The 17,000-nt window shown below is 44.1% G+C and overlaps 1 long non-coding RNA gene across 1 annotated transcript in view; it reads right to left on the reverse strand.

Moving 5' to 3' along the window:
- Positions 1 to 15,944, reverse strand: part of LOC134909421 (uncharacterized) — a 152,929-nt gene extending 136,985 nt beyond the window's left edge. The window contains exon 1 of the long non-coding RNA XR_010175931.1: positions 15,595 to 15,944. This is a non-coding gene — a long non-coding RNA (uncharacterized LOC134909421). The remainder of the gene's footprint in view (positions 1 to 15,594) is intronic.
- Between the last annotated feature and the right edge of the window lie 1,056 nt (positions 15,945 to 17,000).

Genomic DNA, 17,000 nt, shown 5'->3' on the forward strand with positions numbered 1-17,000 from the left:
GCTGACAAGAGTGCGAGAAAACTTATTGGGCGCTTGAAAGAATAGTGGGCAGCCTAGGGTATACCTCTGGGGTTTTCCTCTTCCCCCAAAATGGAATAAGAACTGCAGGTATGGAGTGGTACAACCCGGGCGCACCTCTTTCTGTGGTACTTTATGTGAGGATCAAAGCAATGGTCCCCCTTGACCAATTAAATAGTGGACTTAGCAAAATATGTTGGTGTAGTTTTCAATGAAATATCACATAAAAATGTATATAATTTAATACAATGAAAATTCATACACAAAACAGTAAAAGCATACCATAAAGGTAAACTAGGAGCCGCAGGTGTAAAAGGTGGCAGGGTGATCGGAAAATACACCCTGCTCAGGCTCCTAAGCTTACTGGTGGGAAATAAACCCCTGAATAGATGTTAGGTCAGTATTCAAGACAGCTCAGGTAACAATTCAATAAACGTTGGAAAGCATACCGGAAAGGTAGCTAAGGAGCCGCAGGTGTTGTAATAAGCAGGGTGGTCCAGACTTCACCCTGCTCTGGCTCCCAAGCTAACTGCAAGGCAGATGTCCAAATAATGAAAAGTTGAAGTTCCTTCTTGGATCCGGATAGCCAACGCGTTTCGAGATATCCAATCTCTTCCTCAGGGCTTGATGGGTTTGCATGTCTCAGAAATGGCTTTTAAAGATGGTGGGAGGGTAGTTCCGGGTCAAAGGTTGCTGTGACCAGGAAATGGTCTCAAGAATATCTTAAGCAAAGTCTGATTCTGACTTATGATATATATTCGTGCTCTAGATGGTGAGCATAAGGTGTGAAATAGGTGAATGAGTGAAAGAAAATCAAAGAAATAGGGTAAAGGACGTCTGGCCGGGCGACCGGAAGTGACTTCGAACCGGAAGTGGGATCCCGGAAGTGACATCGCGGCCTGGGATATTACTAAATAAATAGCAAGTGATACTCCGTCAGATAATAAGAAAGTACTAGTGGACTTAAGTTGTGGGGATGAAATTTACATGAAAGTAGTGTGCATGAAGATGGTAGCATGCAATAGAATGCACCGCCGCGGTACCGGAAGTGACACGGCGGTTTGCGTTTCATAGACTGGAAGTGACACGGTTGTTTGCGTGTCACCGCCGGGGACTGTGAATGAAGCAATTTAAACAGCAGCTGAGCTTCCCAAGAGTATAGATAACTATTGGCCGGAGGTTGTAGGTGATTACAAGGTGGAGCTTGTACTATGGGAAGTGATTGGTGTATTTAAGCACCTTAGAAATTAAATAATGGTTGTGATTATTACCATAATGAGTGAATATATATATATATGTGCACATAGGTGCATATAAAACACCCCCGCATTAATACAGTTATTATTTTAGATATTTGATATGGACAGTCCGTGTCTGTTCAGACATAAGGAGCGTTGTGGTGATTGATGACATCTTCCATGAAAAGGAATGTAGATCACCATAATGAGTGAATATATAAGTATGTGCACATAAACACCCTCACATTAAATGTAGTTATTATTTTTGATATAGACAGTCTGTGTCTATTCAGACATGAGAAACATTGTGGTGATAAGTGACATCTTCAATAAAAAATCGTCAAGAAGAAATAAAGTCCTTAATAGATTTTTCCATAATTTGTCTTCATTCCAAATGGTACTCCACGGGTTCCCGTGATATAAAAAAATGAGAAAATAAAAAATGGGTTAGGGGAAAAAAAAAAAAAAAAACTTATTGTGATATCGAGATGAAGTAAAAGGCTACCAACCAGAAAAATTGGAGACGATTCAAATAGAAACAATGAATAAGGCCAGGACCTCCCTCATCCACAACAAGAAACAGGAGAAGAACAATGACAAATCCAGCAATCATTCACAATGGTCGTTCATTACAGGATACGACCACCAATATAGAAAAATGGAATTCATCATCAGAAAACACTGGAACCTACTTTGCATGGACGACACATTAAAGAACATCATCCCTAAAAAACCCACGTTCATCTACCGTAAGGCAGCAAATTTGAAGAACAAACTTGTCAGGAGTGCGCTACCCCAAAACAACAATCCCATCAGAACAAGTGGTTTTCACAGGTGCGGACTTTGCCTCCCCTGCCGACTCATTAAAACCGATACATCAAAATATACAGAGATCACCATAAATGGCATCAATTTCAAAATCAAGGACTTCATTACCTGCCACACTAGTAACGTCGTATATTTAGTGGAATGCACCTGCGGGAAGGTCTACATTGGACGCACATCGAGAGCATTGAAAACACGCCTTGGTGAACATCTACGCAATATAAAAAAAGGCCTCCTGACACACAATCTGTCGGAACATTTCAAATCTGCACATAATTGCTCGCACACTGCTATAAAGAAATTTTTAGGACTACAACACATAAAATCAACCTGGCGTGACAGAAACACAGAAAAAAATCTTGCAAAAGCGGAAATGAAACTGATTTACAAACTTCAGTCCCTATGTCCCAAAGGTTTAAATAAAGACTTCGAACTTAAGTGGTTCTTATAATAATGTAATAAGTTCGGTAGTCTATATGTACTTCATCTCGATATCACAATAAGTTTTTTTTTTTCCTAACCCATTTTTTATTTTCTCATTTTTTTATATCACGGGAACCCGTGGAGTACCATTTGGAATGAAGACAAATTATGGAAAAATCTATTAAGGACTTTATTTCTTCTTGACGATTTTTTATTGAAGATGTCACTTATCACCACAATGTTTCTCATGTCTGAATAGACACGGACTGTCTATATCAAAAATAATAACTACATTTAATGTGAGGGTGTTTATGTGCACATACTTATATATTCACTCATTATGGTGATCTACATTCCTTTTCATGGAAGATGTCATCAATCACCACAACGCTCCTTATGTCTGAACAGACACGGACTGTCCATATCAAATATCTAAAATAATAACTGTATTAATGCGGGGGTGTTTTATATGCACCTATGTGCACATATATATATATTCACTCATTATGGTAATAATCACAACCATTATTTAATTTCTAAGGTGCTTAAATACACCAATCACTTCCCATAGTACAAGCTCCACCTTGTAATCACCTACAACCTCCGACCAATAGTTATCTATACTCTTGGGAAGCTCAGCTGCTGTTTAAATTGCTTCATTCACAGTCCCCGGCGGTGACACGCAAACAACCGTGTCACTTCCGGTCTATGGAACGCAAACCGCCGCGTCACTTCCTGTACCATGGCGGTGCGTTCTATTGCATGCTACCATCTTCATGCACACTACTTTCATGTAAATTTCATCTCCACAACTTAAGTCCACTAGTACTTTCTTATTATCTGGCGGAGTATCACTTGCTATTTATTTAGTAATATCCCAGGCCGCGATGTCACTTCCGGGATCCCACTTCCGGTTCGAAGTCACTTCCGGTCGCCCGGCCAGACGTCCGTTACCCTATTTCTTCGATTTTCTTTCACTCATTCACCTATTTCACACCTTATGCTCACAATCTAGAGCACGAATATATCATGTCAGAATCAGACTTTGCTTAAGATATTCTTGAGACCATTTCCCGGTCACAGCAACCTTTGACCTAGAACTACCCTCCCACCATCTTTAAAAGCCATTTCTGAGACATGCAAACCCATCAAGCCCTGAGGAAGAGATTGGATATCTCGAAACGCGTTGGCTATCCGGATCCAAGAAGGAACTTCAACTTTTCATTATTTGGACATCTGCCTTGCAGTTAGCTTGGGAGCCAGAGCAGGGTGAAGTCTGGACCACCCTGCTTATTACAACACCTGCGGCTCCTTAGCTACCTTTCCGGTATGCTTTCCAACGTTTATTGAATTGTTACCTGAGCTGTCTTGAATACTGTCCTAACATCTATTCAGGGGTTTATTTCCCACCAGTAAGCTTAGGAGCCTGAGCAGGGTGTATTTTCCGATCACCCTGCCACCTTTTACACCTGCGGCTCCTAGCTTACCTTTATGGTATGCTTTTACTGTTTTGTGTATGAATTTTCATTGTATTAAATTATATACATTTTTATGTGATATTTCATTGAAAACTACACCAACATATTTTGCTAAGTCCACTATTTAATTGGTCAAGGGGGACCATTGCTTTGATCCTCACATAAAGTACCACAGAAAGAGGTGCGCCCGGGTTGTACCACTCCATACCTGCAGCAAGTATGTTTAGTTTAAATGGTTCTTGGACAGAGAGATCCCTCTTTGCATGATAGGAAGGGTCAGGTAAAGGTTGAACGGTGGTGTCTAGTATCCAGCTGTAGAGTATTTTAATGGTAACATTTCGGTGTTGGTTAGGAAGAGATTGCTCGCTCCTGCGTATAGTTATGTACAAAAGTAGTTTATGGACATTTACTGTATTTGCTGTTCATTATCCATGCGGCGGGAATCCTGAAGATACCTCCCACCTGAGCAGTTGGAGAAAGACACAGCCCACCTGTTCAAACCCACCTATGACCTTTTGTTATAATGCAGAGACACATTCCTGTGTCCAATGAACAATGAGATTATAGAGACCATTGTATTGTTACTGTATGCTGACTGCCTGGGCCAGTCACTCACTCTCTCTAAAAGGCTTTCTCATTGAATGCTGAGGGCTGGATCCAGGACGCGCTTGCGAATCATTCCCACGTATGTATTGTTCTCTGTAGCCATTTTATTATCCTTAGTGTTTGCCATTTATTCTCATTCTGTTTGCTTGTGTTTGTAATTGTATGCTATTGTTCATATTATTCCTTGTTATTCTGTTTAGATTTTGATGTTAGTTTTGTAGTGTATAAACTGTACTGTTTTTCCCTTTTTACTCTAAAGAATCATCCACGAAGGTGTTAGAGCCGGAGTGGTTTTTAAATCCAAACCAGGTCTTGTGTTTTCACTAGTTACTGTAAAGGGTTTTCTTAGCGTCTCAATCGCTCAAACAGCTTTCATATTATCAAGGTTAATAAGCGTTACATCATTGTAGTATTACATTGCTAAGGTTTAGAGTATAAGCATACCCTTACTGTGTGTTGTTAACAAGGTTTACTGTGTGTCATTCTGTGAGTGTCTGCGCCGCTCGTGTCTCACTTGCACGGCGCAGCGTCCGCTACGCCAATAGCGTAGCATTACGGTACTCGGGACGCCTTTAGCGTGTTCGATACTAAGCGTGAGTCTGTGAGCGTACGTGTCGCTCGTGCGTCGCGCCCACGGCCTAGCGTCTGCTACGCTAAGTGCGTACCCTTACGGTACTCTGTGCGCCAATAGCGTACTTAGTCCGTAAATAGTATATAGCTTATGTTTAAAGGTAATATTTGACATTATCAATTGGGGGCATCGTCCGGGCCTCCTCATATCCACAGTCTGCTCCGCTTGGTTTGTAGGGATGCTGGTGGGATCCGGATCCGAAAGGTAAGAACGTTAAGCTATTGTCTTTTAAATCTGTTTTAATTTCTGTATTGGTGCAAATTGCACACGCAACACACGCACACACCTGTATTTTCATTTGTGTATTTTCGCATATCTACCTTTCTGTTTGCCATTAGCATTGATCACGTGCTGAGAAAATTTGTTGCTATTTAGTTAAAAGTAAGGTTAATACTTAAGGGAGTAATTGTAAAACACGCACGCAGCCTGACCCAGTTATAAAGGTTATACAGGAGATACTGTGTGGTGCTTGGTAAACGATTATAGTTAAATATTGTTTGCATTTATAGAAGCGTGTTATTTTGTGTTATTGCGGATGTATCCGGCCTGTGTACACGTGTCTCTGACCGAGTGCGAGACAGCGTACGCAACGCAAAGGCCTACACACGTGGCGTAAATTACGCAACGTGCGTACAGATACGCCCACTAAATACAAATCACACAATAGCATTGTTTTAATAGGCGATACGGAAGCCACGAGATAATAGCACAAATTTGTTCAGTTTCCAAAGTTCTAGTTTAAAAAGATCCTTCTCTCGTTGCATCACCTCTGGGATTAGCCTGTGTTACCTGAATGAAAGAAATTTTCTGTACAGAAAAATCAAAGTGTATATGAAGTGAAAGAAGTGTGTATATGCAAATAAAGGTTTTTGTGTGAACCCCGGAAATCGAGATCTCGTCGAAGGACACCCGTGAAGTGAACACGTGGTGGTGTGGGAGAAGGCCATCTCACGTTAACAGTGTATAAGGTAAAAGGAGCAATTAGTAGTACAGCAGACCAAAAGGTCCGCCAAAGTCAGAAATCCGTTTAAGGTAAGTAACGAAGCTCTGAAGACCCTGACTTAAGAAAGGTCAGAGGTAGTGAGCGCAGCCCCGGGGGTTGGCGCAGTACCCATATAGGCCCGTTTTGAGAAGACGCTCCGGCTGAAGGTTTCGCAGCCTAAACAACCGATTCCGCTGGTCATTCAGCGGATAAGTAATAGTTACTTATACGCAGTGCGACTGTACCGCATGTAATTGTGTGCATTAGTTGGTTACCTTGATACCCATTACGCAATTTGCGTACGCTTTGCAGGATCATAAACGCTATTTGTACACTTTGACGTGATTTGTGTAGGTTTTTTTTATTTTAAGGGAGGTTCGCTGATTACTCAGGAATTCTCCAGCAACTGATATTCACTGGGAAGGGTAGCATACTCCCACACGCCCCATTAAATAGAGGTTACATAGGGGCCCTGGGTTGAGTACGCCAGCGCTGAGGCAGTGTGTGGGCGTATTGGTCGACGTGGGCGAGAGTGGGTGAAAGCACTCGTTGAACTTTCACCGTTACCTTACCTCTGAGAACGTGGTTTTTGTAGGAATTCGCTGAGAAGGCAATACCTGCAAAGAATGGGGGCCAGTGGCTCAAGTAAGGGACGATCAACCAAGGTTCAGGTTGACATAATGCCGTGGCCAGTAGGGTCGGCGAAGTATATAATGTGTGAAAAATATGGATCACACGCCGAGGTTTTATGCAATGAGTGGGAACGTATGACTGTGAACGATAGGGAGAAGTTCCCTAGGGTAGGCAGTTTTAATCCTGAGGTTTTGCAAAATTTAAGGAGAAGGATATGTCTGATAAAATCCGGCAAGCAACGGATTAGACATTATGATTATTTACAGTTATGGCAACAGGAAGGTGAGATACAACGAGGATTAGCTCAAGCAGCTGGTTCCCATCTTAGCAGGAAACTGATGGCAACTGGAGAAACAATGGCTACAGAGAATAGCATACTGGGATATGATGATAATAGTGCACTTAATAAATGTATTAATGATGATAATAGTAAGCGTAATAAATGTGTTAATAACGATAGAAGTAAAACTGATAAATGTACAAATTCTAACCCGTGCAAGTTGCACCCCATGTTAAACTTCCCTCAGGATTATAAGCAAGAAAGTGAGCCCAGCACGATGTCGACACCTTCTCCAGCAGCCATCATACGAGACACCCAGGTGGGCACGGCCCAATCGGTAAAGGCAGTAGTAAAGCACCCTTACGGAGGGTCAGGTGAGGTTGTGTCTACAGGTAAGTACGGTATTGTATGTTATGCACAGACAATTGCACCTCACATTGTAGAGTATAGAGAGGTAGCGGTTTCTGTATTAATGGATGGTTTAAAGGAAGTGTTGAGGACAAGGGTACAGACCACTCAACCTAACTGGAGAGGTATGTCGGTGGCTGCTTTGAGAGAGACCGCTATTGAGCATGATCGGAACATCGTAAAACACAGGGAGTCACAAGGGGGTAAGCAAATGACAATAAGTAGACCGGCCCTGACAACGAAGCCACATCAGCTTAAACCCCAGACCTCTGTTGGTAAGTCGAATGTGATAACATGTTATAACTGCCAGAGGGAAGGGCATTATGCACGGAGTTGTATGTTTAGAGACCCACATAAGGTATATCAACCCCCTAGACAACGACATAACGCACGTAATTATAATCAGGGATCATATAGGAAAAATTTTGAGCCACACCTGTAATTTGCAGCCAGTGAAGTTGATTATTAGCCTTGATAGTAAGCCTGAGGTTACAGTCGATGTAATTGGTAGGTCATTCCTTGTAGACACAGGGGCGGCCAGGTAAACTCTGTGATTTATCTTTAAATGTTTCCTCTTCATCTCTGACGTTCACCAGCAGAACTACAGCTCAAACGTCACATGTCTACTTGGTCTTTTCAGAGGTCTACCCAACCCCAGTATATCTTACCAGCATCATTGTGCCTGGCCACGCACAGAGGGTGGAAATACTGGTGGGGGAGACTGTGCAGAGATACCGATAGACATGTTGGTGTGACAGCCTGATGTTGAACGGAAATCTGACAATTTTTCTCTTTTTCTATTGTTCTCTCTCTCTTTGTTCTTTCATGTTTTACGGATGGTATGTCACACAACAGTTAGACAAATGGTAATGCAAGATTTATGCTCCTTACAGAAAGGTCGCTGATTCGGAAAGAATATCGTATCACTGGAGTGTTCGTTTTGGGAAGACTGAGAGACAGCACTGTTGAGACGACATCTGAGCAAGAAGAACAACAAGACTAGAGGACAAATTATCGTAACAAGTTTCTTTCCCTTCCATTATTTTCTGTACCCCCATTACAACTCTTTCTTTCTCCTCCTGCAAGATGGACTTGCCCCAAGAGACTGCATCCCGTGTTTTCCTGTTGACCCTGTTGTTGACCAGAGCAGTCTGTTTCGGTGAGAGTACCAGTGAGGTCGAGAAAGGATCTGGAATGGGTTCTGATGATCAGTGTGGATTCGTAGAATTCCAAGAGCAACACAATCACCGAGTAAAGGCGAGTATCAGAAAACGATCTGGTAGCCATGACACTAACAGACATTGTGAAGGATTGTTAGCTGAAGAGAGTTGTATCTGTAGGAATTGTGACAACATAGTTGAGGACGGGTGCATCCAGAGATGTCAGTCCAGCATTAATATCAATATGGACCGTTATCCATTGAGTGACTATCACTCATTAGTGGGTAAGGTTTTAAACCAAACGGAATGCTGGGTGTGCTCACAAGTACCTCAAGGTCATAGAAAGTCAGGACTAGTGCCATACTCTTTAACGATAAATGAGGTACTTGAATTAAGGGGTGGGAGACCGGTGGACAAGAAATTTAATATTTCTAGGCCTCCTAGTTTGAAGCTCCACCAATATCATGTGGATAGGTCCCTAATATGTTTTAACATTTCCAATCCCCGAAAGCCGGGAAATTGGGAAGTGACATGGAACAACCGAACCATGGCATTTTCACACAGAGCCGATAGAATGACCGTAGACTCAGAGCTTATACGCCAAACAGCCAACAGTGGGAGATATTTTCAGTATAGGTACACTCTAGGAAGTAGGCCCATGCGAGTTGGAGAAGTATCACCAGGATACTGTGCGCATATCATACAGCCTGATACGTGTACTAGACAAATGAGAGAGTTAGGGATAGGATTTTTCACCTGGAAGGTTTGTAATATGGTGATGTCATATTCTGTCCCATATGTCCTCCCCGATGATGCATATTTCATATGTGGGAGAAACTGATCCAGCACAGGATGGTTCTAAATTACATCACAGTGGTGACAGGCGGGTATTGTGTCACCTTAGCAACTCAGTATGGTGTAAAGTGCTGTACGTATATCACAAACAGCACTGATGACCCAACCGAGGTCATAGATCAAAAGATGGACGATATCTTGCAATTGAAGTGGGCGTTCCGAAGGAGACACAACCTTACCCTTGCTTCTGTGAGTAATTAACTGACCGGCTGGGTATCATGGTTGGACCCATGCAATTGGTTCTCAGGTTTAGGAGAATGGGCCCAAAATTTTATCGTTAATGTAGGGAAATTCCTCTTATGTATCCTAGGAGTTGTCATAATGATTGGTTTGATATTCAGATGTGTTCGGATTTTAATGAATTGCAAGCGCAGTACCAAATTGATGAGTTTGAGGAGCGAGGGCATATGACCCATCAATCGAGACAATGTTGTGATAAGACGTGATTCCACGGTCCGTTTCTTTCACCCGTTTCTCCTTTGTTTTTCTCCAAGGTAAAAAGACACCCACTCGGAAGAAGAATTTGATGAACTTTGTCACAGCCATTTGATGAACTTTTAGAGACTTTAACTTTTATGGACACTTGAAAAACTTTGCTTGCCACTTACAGCAAAGATACAGCAATCCGGAAAAGACATCGACAAGACACCAACAAGACACCCAAGGACAAGCACATACAATAATCATAAGAATGCATTTATAACGCATGTTTCTTATCTTCATCTCTACTAACTTCAGGTAGTGACACACATAGTCGACAGGTAATATAGGCACATATATTAGCACTCACATATTTTCCCCCCTTCATGTATCATCAACTAATGTGCACCCTATTTGTTGGAACAAAAAAGCCGAAAAGAGCTCGGTAGAGTTTGTTAGCCCACTTACAGACCCTTAATACGGGATAAGAAGGATTCAATGTATACTTCGCAATACCTCGAAGCTTTTTTTTTTTTTAGAACATGTACGGCACAATGATACATGACCCCTCAGACATGGATTTCATACATACATGCTTTTTACTATCTCACTAGGTCATACATTTCCCACCTTCTCCTCTCCTCCCTACTCCCAATCATAATAAGGTATTTCATGGTAATATATATTTTTCTGCTTAATTGTTTAGATAGTGGCAGTTATTGTTGACTGCCAAAGGGTGGACTGTCAAAGTCGAAAAATATCATGATTCACATGCCTTGTACTAACCCCAATGCACATGCCCGCTACTCGTGCACCCACTCTCCCGTGCGTACGCATCCCCTCAGGTTGCGTAGGGGACGCTCCAACGTCTCCTGCGCATGGAGATGTGTATTCACGGCGGAGTTTGTAAGCGTCTAGCGAGCGACTCGATCGCAACATATTTAACCCATATAGTGTGTTTTATAGATAATATTCCCCTTAACAATGTCAGCAAGTATGTTTAGTTTAAACGGTTCTTGGACAGAGAGATCCCTCTTTGCATGATAGGAAGGGTCAGATAAAGGTTGAACGGTGGTGTCTAGTATCCAGCTGTAGAGTATTTTAATGGTAACATTTCGGTGTTGGTTAGGAAGAGAGTGCTTGCTCCTGCGTATAGTTATGTACAAAAGTAGTTTATGGACATTTACTGTATTTGCTGTTCATTATCCATGCGGCAGGAATCCTGAGGATACCTCCCACCTGAGCAGTTGGAGAAAGACACAGCCCACCTGTTCAAACCCACCTATGACCTTTTGTTATAATGCAGAGACACATTCCTGTGTCCAATGAACAATGAGATTATAGGGACCATTGTATTGTTACTGTATGCTGTGTATATAAGGACCACCATTGCCTGGGCCTGTCACTCACTCTCTCTGAAAGGCTTTCTCATTGAATGCTGAGGGCTGGATCCAGGAAGCGCTTGCGAATCATTCCCACGTATGTATTGTTCTCTGTAGCCATTTTATTATCCTTAGTGTTTGCCATTTATTCTCATTCTGTTTGCTTGTGTTTGTAATTGTATGCTATTGTTCATATTATTCCTTGTTATTCTGTTTAGATTTTGATGTTAGTTTTGTAGTGTATAAGCTGTACTGTTTTTCCCTTTTTACTCTAAAGAATCATCCACGAAGGTGTTAGAGCCAGAGTGGTTTTTAAATCCAAACCAGGTCTTGTGTTTTCACTAGTTACTGTAAAGGGTTTTCTTAGCGTCTCAATCGCTCAAACAGCTTTCATATTATCAAGGTTAATAAGCGTTACATCATTGTAGTATTACATTGCTAAGGTTTAGAGTATAAGCATACCCTTACTGTGTGTTGTTAACAAGGTTTACTGTGTGTCATTCTGTGAGCGTCTGCGCCGCTCGTGTCTCACTTGCACGGCGCAGCGTCCGCTACGCCGATAGCGTAGCATTACGGTACTCGGGACGCCTTTAGCGTGTTCGATACTAAGCATGAGTCTGTGAGCGTACGTGTCACTCGTGCGTCGCGCCCACGGCCTAGCGTCTGCTACGCTAAGTGCGTACCCTTACGGTACTCTGTGCGCCAATAGCGTACTTAGTCCGTAAATAGTATATAGCTTATGTTTAAAGGTAATATTTGACATTATCACAGGTATTTGTTACAAGCCGCAGCTTGCGACTCACTGTGGCCAGTTGCCGCTAGCCGAACGGGGCGCTCCCGAACTTCCACTCCCCAGCCGCTGGCTCCATGACATCCTGGAAGGGGTTGCTAGGGAGCAGAGGCGCCAGGGAACTTTCGCCTGGAGGCGTCAGTGGGTGCCTGGTTACAGTGACGACGGGCCCTCACAGGAAGTGTGCAGATGTGTTGTAGGACAGCTGTAGAGAGTTCTTAATTAAGGGAGGCTTGGCTGTGCAAAATCTCTGATTGGTCCTTGCTCCCTTTATACTCTTGGCCTGCCTCTTACTCCTTGCTGGTCATAGGGCCTAATTGAGACCTGGTCGCACGCAGGATATTTTTTGCACTGCTGCGACCAGGTAATCGCTACCCATAGGGGAGGGGGGATTCGCTGTGTAGGGCTGCAAACGCTTGTGCAGAGAGCTGCACAAACAAAAAGTATGTGCAGTGTCTGCACAGCTCAGGACTTACCCGCTGCGATGATCCTTGCTGGAGCTGATGTCAGGATCCCTCCCTGGAAACGGCCGGGCACGCCTTCGTTTTCCTCAATGCTCCCAGAAAACGGTGAGTGAACACCCCCAGACGGACTCTTCCTGTCAATCTTCTTGCGTTCGCTGCTGCAAACGCTTTCTTCATTGTTGTCGTTGCTGTCCGACATTGGCCGTTGCCGGCCAGCGATGCGCCTGCGCACTGCGGTCCCCACACATGCGCTGTTCAGACCCGATCACACAGCGTGCGATTGGGTATCAATGACCCCCCTAGTTCCTAGCTGCAGCGGGAGCCCTTGGCTCTTGGTACTACTTCTTGCCTGTGGATACCTCGCCTGGTTACCTACTAGTCCTCTGCAGATTTCCTGTGTCCATCTCCATGTCAGTCACATAATCTGTCGCCATTAATTGACATGCGGGTGGACGCTGAGCAGCGGGCAAGTCCGCCCTGAATGGTGGATCCAGAACTCCCCCCTGCTCTGCATGTTTAGGGTAGCCCTCTGCCTATGCAGGCTAGCTGCCAAGGCAGATGGCTACCTGCCATGTTTCGGGTTGCAGGAGCTGCGTGCTGCCGTAGCCTGCCCCGCAAACGATCGGACATGCCTTCATTGTCCGGACCGCACCCCACCCCCACAACGCTGCCGCAACGCCCTTTAAACGCTGCCGTGGTGCCCCTTCCAACCCCACAAATGCCTTTGCCTGTCAATCAGATGCCGTCATATCTCACAGTGTGCACACGTGCAGTGCGGCTTCTGTGCATGCGCACACTTTACACAGCATCAGCATGTGAACACTTCCACAGTAGATTTTCATTTACTGTATAATACTTGCTGTGTGCTGGTTCACTATTCACCATTATTTGATCCTGTACATCAGTTGGGCCAGCGTAGGCAGGCAGATAGTACAGGTAGGTGTAGCGGCATTGCTGCTGCCCATGTGAGGGCACTTCTAGCCTTGGCAATTTTAAGACTTCTAGACTTTTGCCAATTTTAATTCCCAATCCAACCCTGCTACATATAGGCTATAACTTTTGGCTCAAATTAAAAAAATCTTTTGACTCGATATACTGCAAGGACAAGTGCGGCCACACGGGGGAGACCAAGGCAAGTCATTTATAGGTTACACTGTATTCTACATTACTGTTTTCTTTTCCATTTCCTTGTTTTCTTGCTTTGTAGGGGTCCATGATGAGCTGCTTAGGACGGTAATTTAGCTATAATGGCCACTTCATTTTGTGAGTTTCATACACACTGAAATTAAGTTTATATATACAGGTTTAATGTTTAAATATGTAAACCTCTGTTTGTTGCTTTTTCTTCCTAGATACTCCGACTCTATGGAACTCACTTCCACGCACAAAAAGTAGACTCAAGACTTTCCTGTTTACTCAAGCATTTCCATAATGTCCCTTTTAGTATCTTCATGATTCTGTATTTTATGAAAATGTACTTCATTATTTTCTGTACTATATTATGCTATGTCTCTGTTAAGCGCCTTGAGTCCTATTGGAGAAAGAGCGCTATATAAATAAAATTATTATTATTATTATTATACAGTATATAAATTAAGGAGGCACGACAAAGTTGAAAGTTACTATACATATTATAGTTCTGCAAGCTCTAGCAAGGAGAGCCTTACTCAGATTAGTACATACTGTAGATACACTGGTTTACATCATACTTGCCTACTTTTGAAAAGTAGTTTCAGGGAGATTATAGATCGCACTCTAATGCGCCGTGTTGCGCACCATTGAGGGGGGCGTGTCACATTGCACCCAAGGGGCGTGTCTATCTCCACCTATGGGCGTATCTACTGTCAATCAGGGGTGTGTCCTGCAGTGTCAGGTGAAAACCAAACTACAAAGCTCAGTACTTGCTATACACTGACATTGCAGCTACATTACACAGCAGGGCTACATACTGACATTACACCCACGTTACACAACAGGGCTGCACAATGACATCACAGCTACATTACATGGCTACACACTGACATTATATCAGCATTACACAGGAGGGCTACACATTAACATCACACCTATAGTACACAGCAGAGCATAATACTGACATCACACCTACATTACACAGCAGAGCATAATACTGACATCACACCTATAGTACACAGCAGAGCATAATACTGACATCACACCTACAGTACACAGCAGAGCATAATACTGACATCACACCTACAGTACACAGCAGAGCATAATACTGACACCACACCTACATTACACAGCAGAGCATAATACTGACATCACACCTATAGTACACAGCAGAGCATAATACTGACATCACACCTATAGTACACAGCAGAGCATAATACTGACATCACACCTACAGTACACAGTAGAGCATAATACTGACATCACACCTACATTACACAGCAGAGCAGAATACTGACATCACACATCATCATACACATACAGTATACGTGACATATACATTTGACAGACTTTAATCCAGCCCTGGTGATAACTACTAAGTTTCAATTTTAATGTCCTTACATTGTTTACTTGTTTACATGCCACCTTGGGGCGGGGAGGGGGGGGGGGGGGAGATCTTTTCCAGTGTCAAGGAGAGGGAGGTTAAAAGAAAGTGAGGAAATGAGAAGGTGAGAGCGAGAAAGTGTCAGGGTGAAAGAGAGGGGCGAGAGCGAGAGAGGGGATGTCAGGGAAAGTGAGGGAATGACAGAAAGTGAGAGGGGAGAGCAAGAGTGTCAGGGATAGAGGGAGCTGCACTTCAGTTTGGGAGGATAGGCAAGTTTGACCCAGTAGCCTCCCTCACACACATGACCCAACCCTGCACCCACTAACCTCCCTCACACCCATTATGCCCCAACCCTGCACCCAGCAATCTCCCTTAAACCAATATGCCCCAGCTCTGCACCTGGCAACCTCCCTCACACCCATATGACCCAGCCTGGCACCCAGTAATCTAACTTCCCTAAAACATATATACCCCTGCCCCAGTCACCTCACTCTTTCTCTGTCTGAGTCCAGCTCTGACTGACTTGGAGCTGGAGGGGGCGGGGCTACAAGTCGGAGTTTGAGAGAAGAGCAGCCATAGCATCTATGAGGTCCTGGAGCCGGGCTGGGACTGCACGGAGGAAGCCTGGAGGCTGTCCCTGCTCTGGCAGCCGAAGGAAAGGGTGTCCTGGTGAGTACATACATTCCCCTCCTCTCCTTATCCACTGGGGAATGTCAGGGCTCCGGTGCAGGGCTCCAGGGAACTTCCTTGAGGGAGGCAGGGACATCCTTCCTCTCACTGCCGTCTGCTACATGCTGAGCCAGACCCCGCCGCTGCTGTTGTCTCCTCTTCCACAGACTGCCCCGCCCCCTGCTCTCTCTGCAGAACGGCCACCACTACTGACAACCCGCGGTGGCCGGCGTTTAGATAACATGATGTCAAGTGTCATGACATCATGCCACCCTGAGACATTTTCACACTCGCGCATGCGACCGCAAAATCCGGGAGCACAAGCAGAGATTGCGGGGCAGCGGGAGGCTTAATTAAAAAATGTGAGCCTAGGCAAGCCTGGTTTACATACTAATTCTATGTTTGTGGGTCTGCCCAGGTGCAGGACCCGTTGTGCGCTTGTGCAGAACAGGTCCTATATGATCGCTTGCAACCCCCCTTGTCAATCATACTGTGGCGTTTGGGGGACAGAGCATGGGGTGGCCAGGACTGGTCGAGTTCTATGACAGTCGTGCCCGATGGTCACGATGGTGATCCGATGTTGCATCTTTGGAAGCAGCACTTAGATCGCAGATGCATGCAGTAGGCGTCTATTTCCTACAGATGTCTCCTGCATACTTGCCTACTTTTGAAAACTAGAATCAGGGAAATTACGGTAGGAAGTGCCGCGCCAAGGGGTGTGTCATACTCATACTGCGTGGATCATTCACAGTGCTTATAGATGCACATGAACAAAATGCACTTGAGTAAAGCACAGCCAATACAGCAGAGAACAGCGCAAAACACAGCAGCATGCAGGCTGTCCCTATATACACAGTCACTATACTGCACAGCCACAAATAGTTTGGAGCCTCTGTATGGACACATGTAACAGGTAAGTACTGTGGGAAGTACCTGGATTCTTTGCCGGGGATCACCTCTTGAACCAGATCTCACTGATGGAACTCTAGGCAGAGGAACTGGCGTATAAGTCCAGTGATCCTGCCATATAATTACAGTGGTACTGGCGTATAAATCCAGTCCAGTGAAACTGCCGTATATGTCCAGCGGTACTGCCGTATATGTCCAGCGGTACTGCCGTATAAATCCAGTGATCCTGCCGTATAATTGCAGTGATCCTGCCGTATAAATCCAGTGATCCTGCCGTATAATTCCAGTGATCCTGCCGTATAATTCCAGTGGTA

Source organism: Pseudophryne corroboree, chromosome 1 (genome assembly GCF_028390025.1).
Source record: "Pseudophryne corroboree isolate aPseCor3 chromosome 1, aPseCor3.hap2, whole genome shotgun sequence".
In the NCBI taxonomy this organism is placed as follows: domain Eukaryota; kingdom Metazoa; phylum Chordata; class Amphibia; order Anura; family Myobatrachidae; genus Pseudophryne; species Pseudophryne corroboree.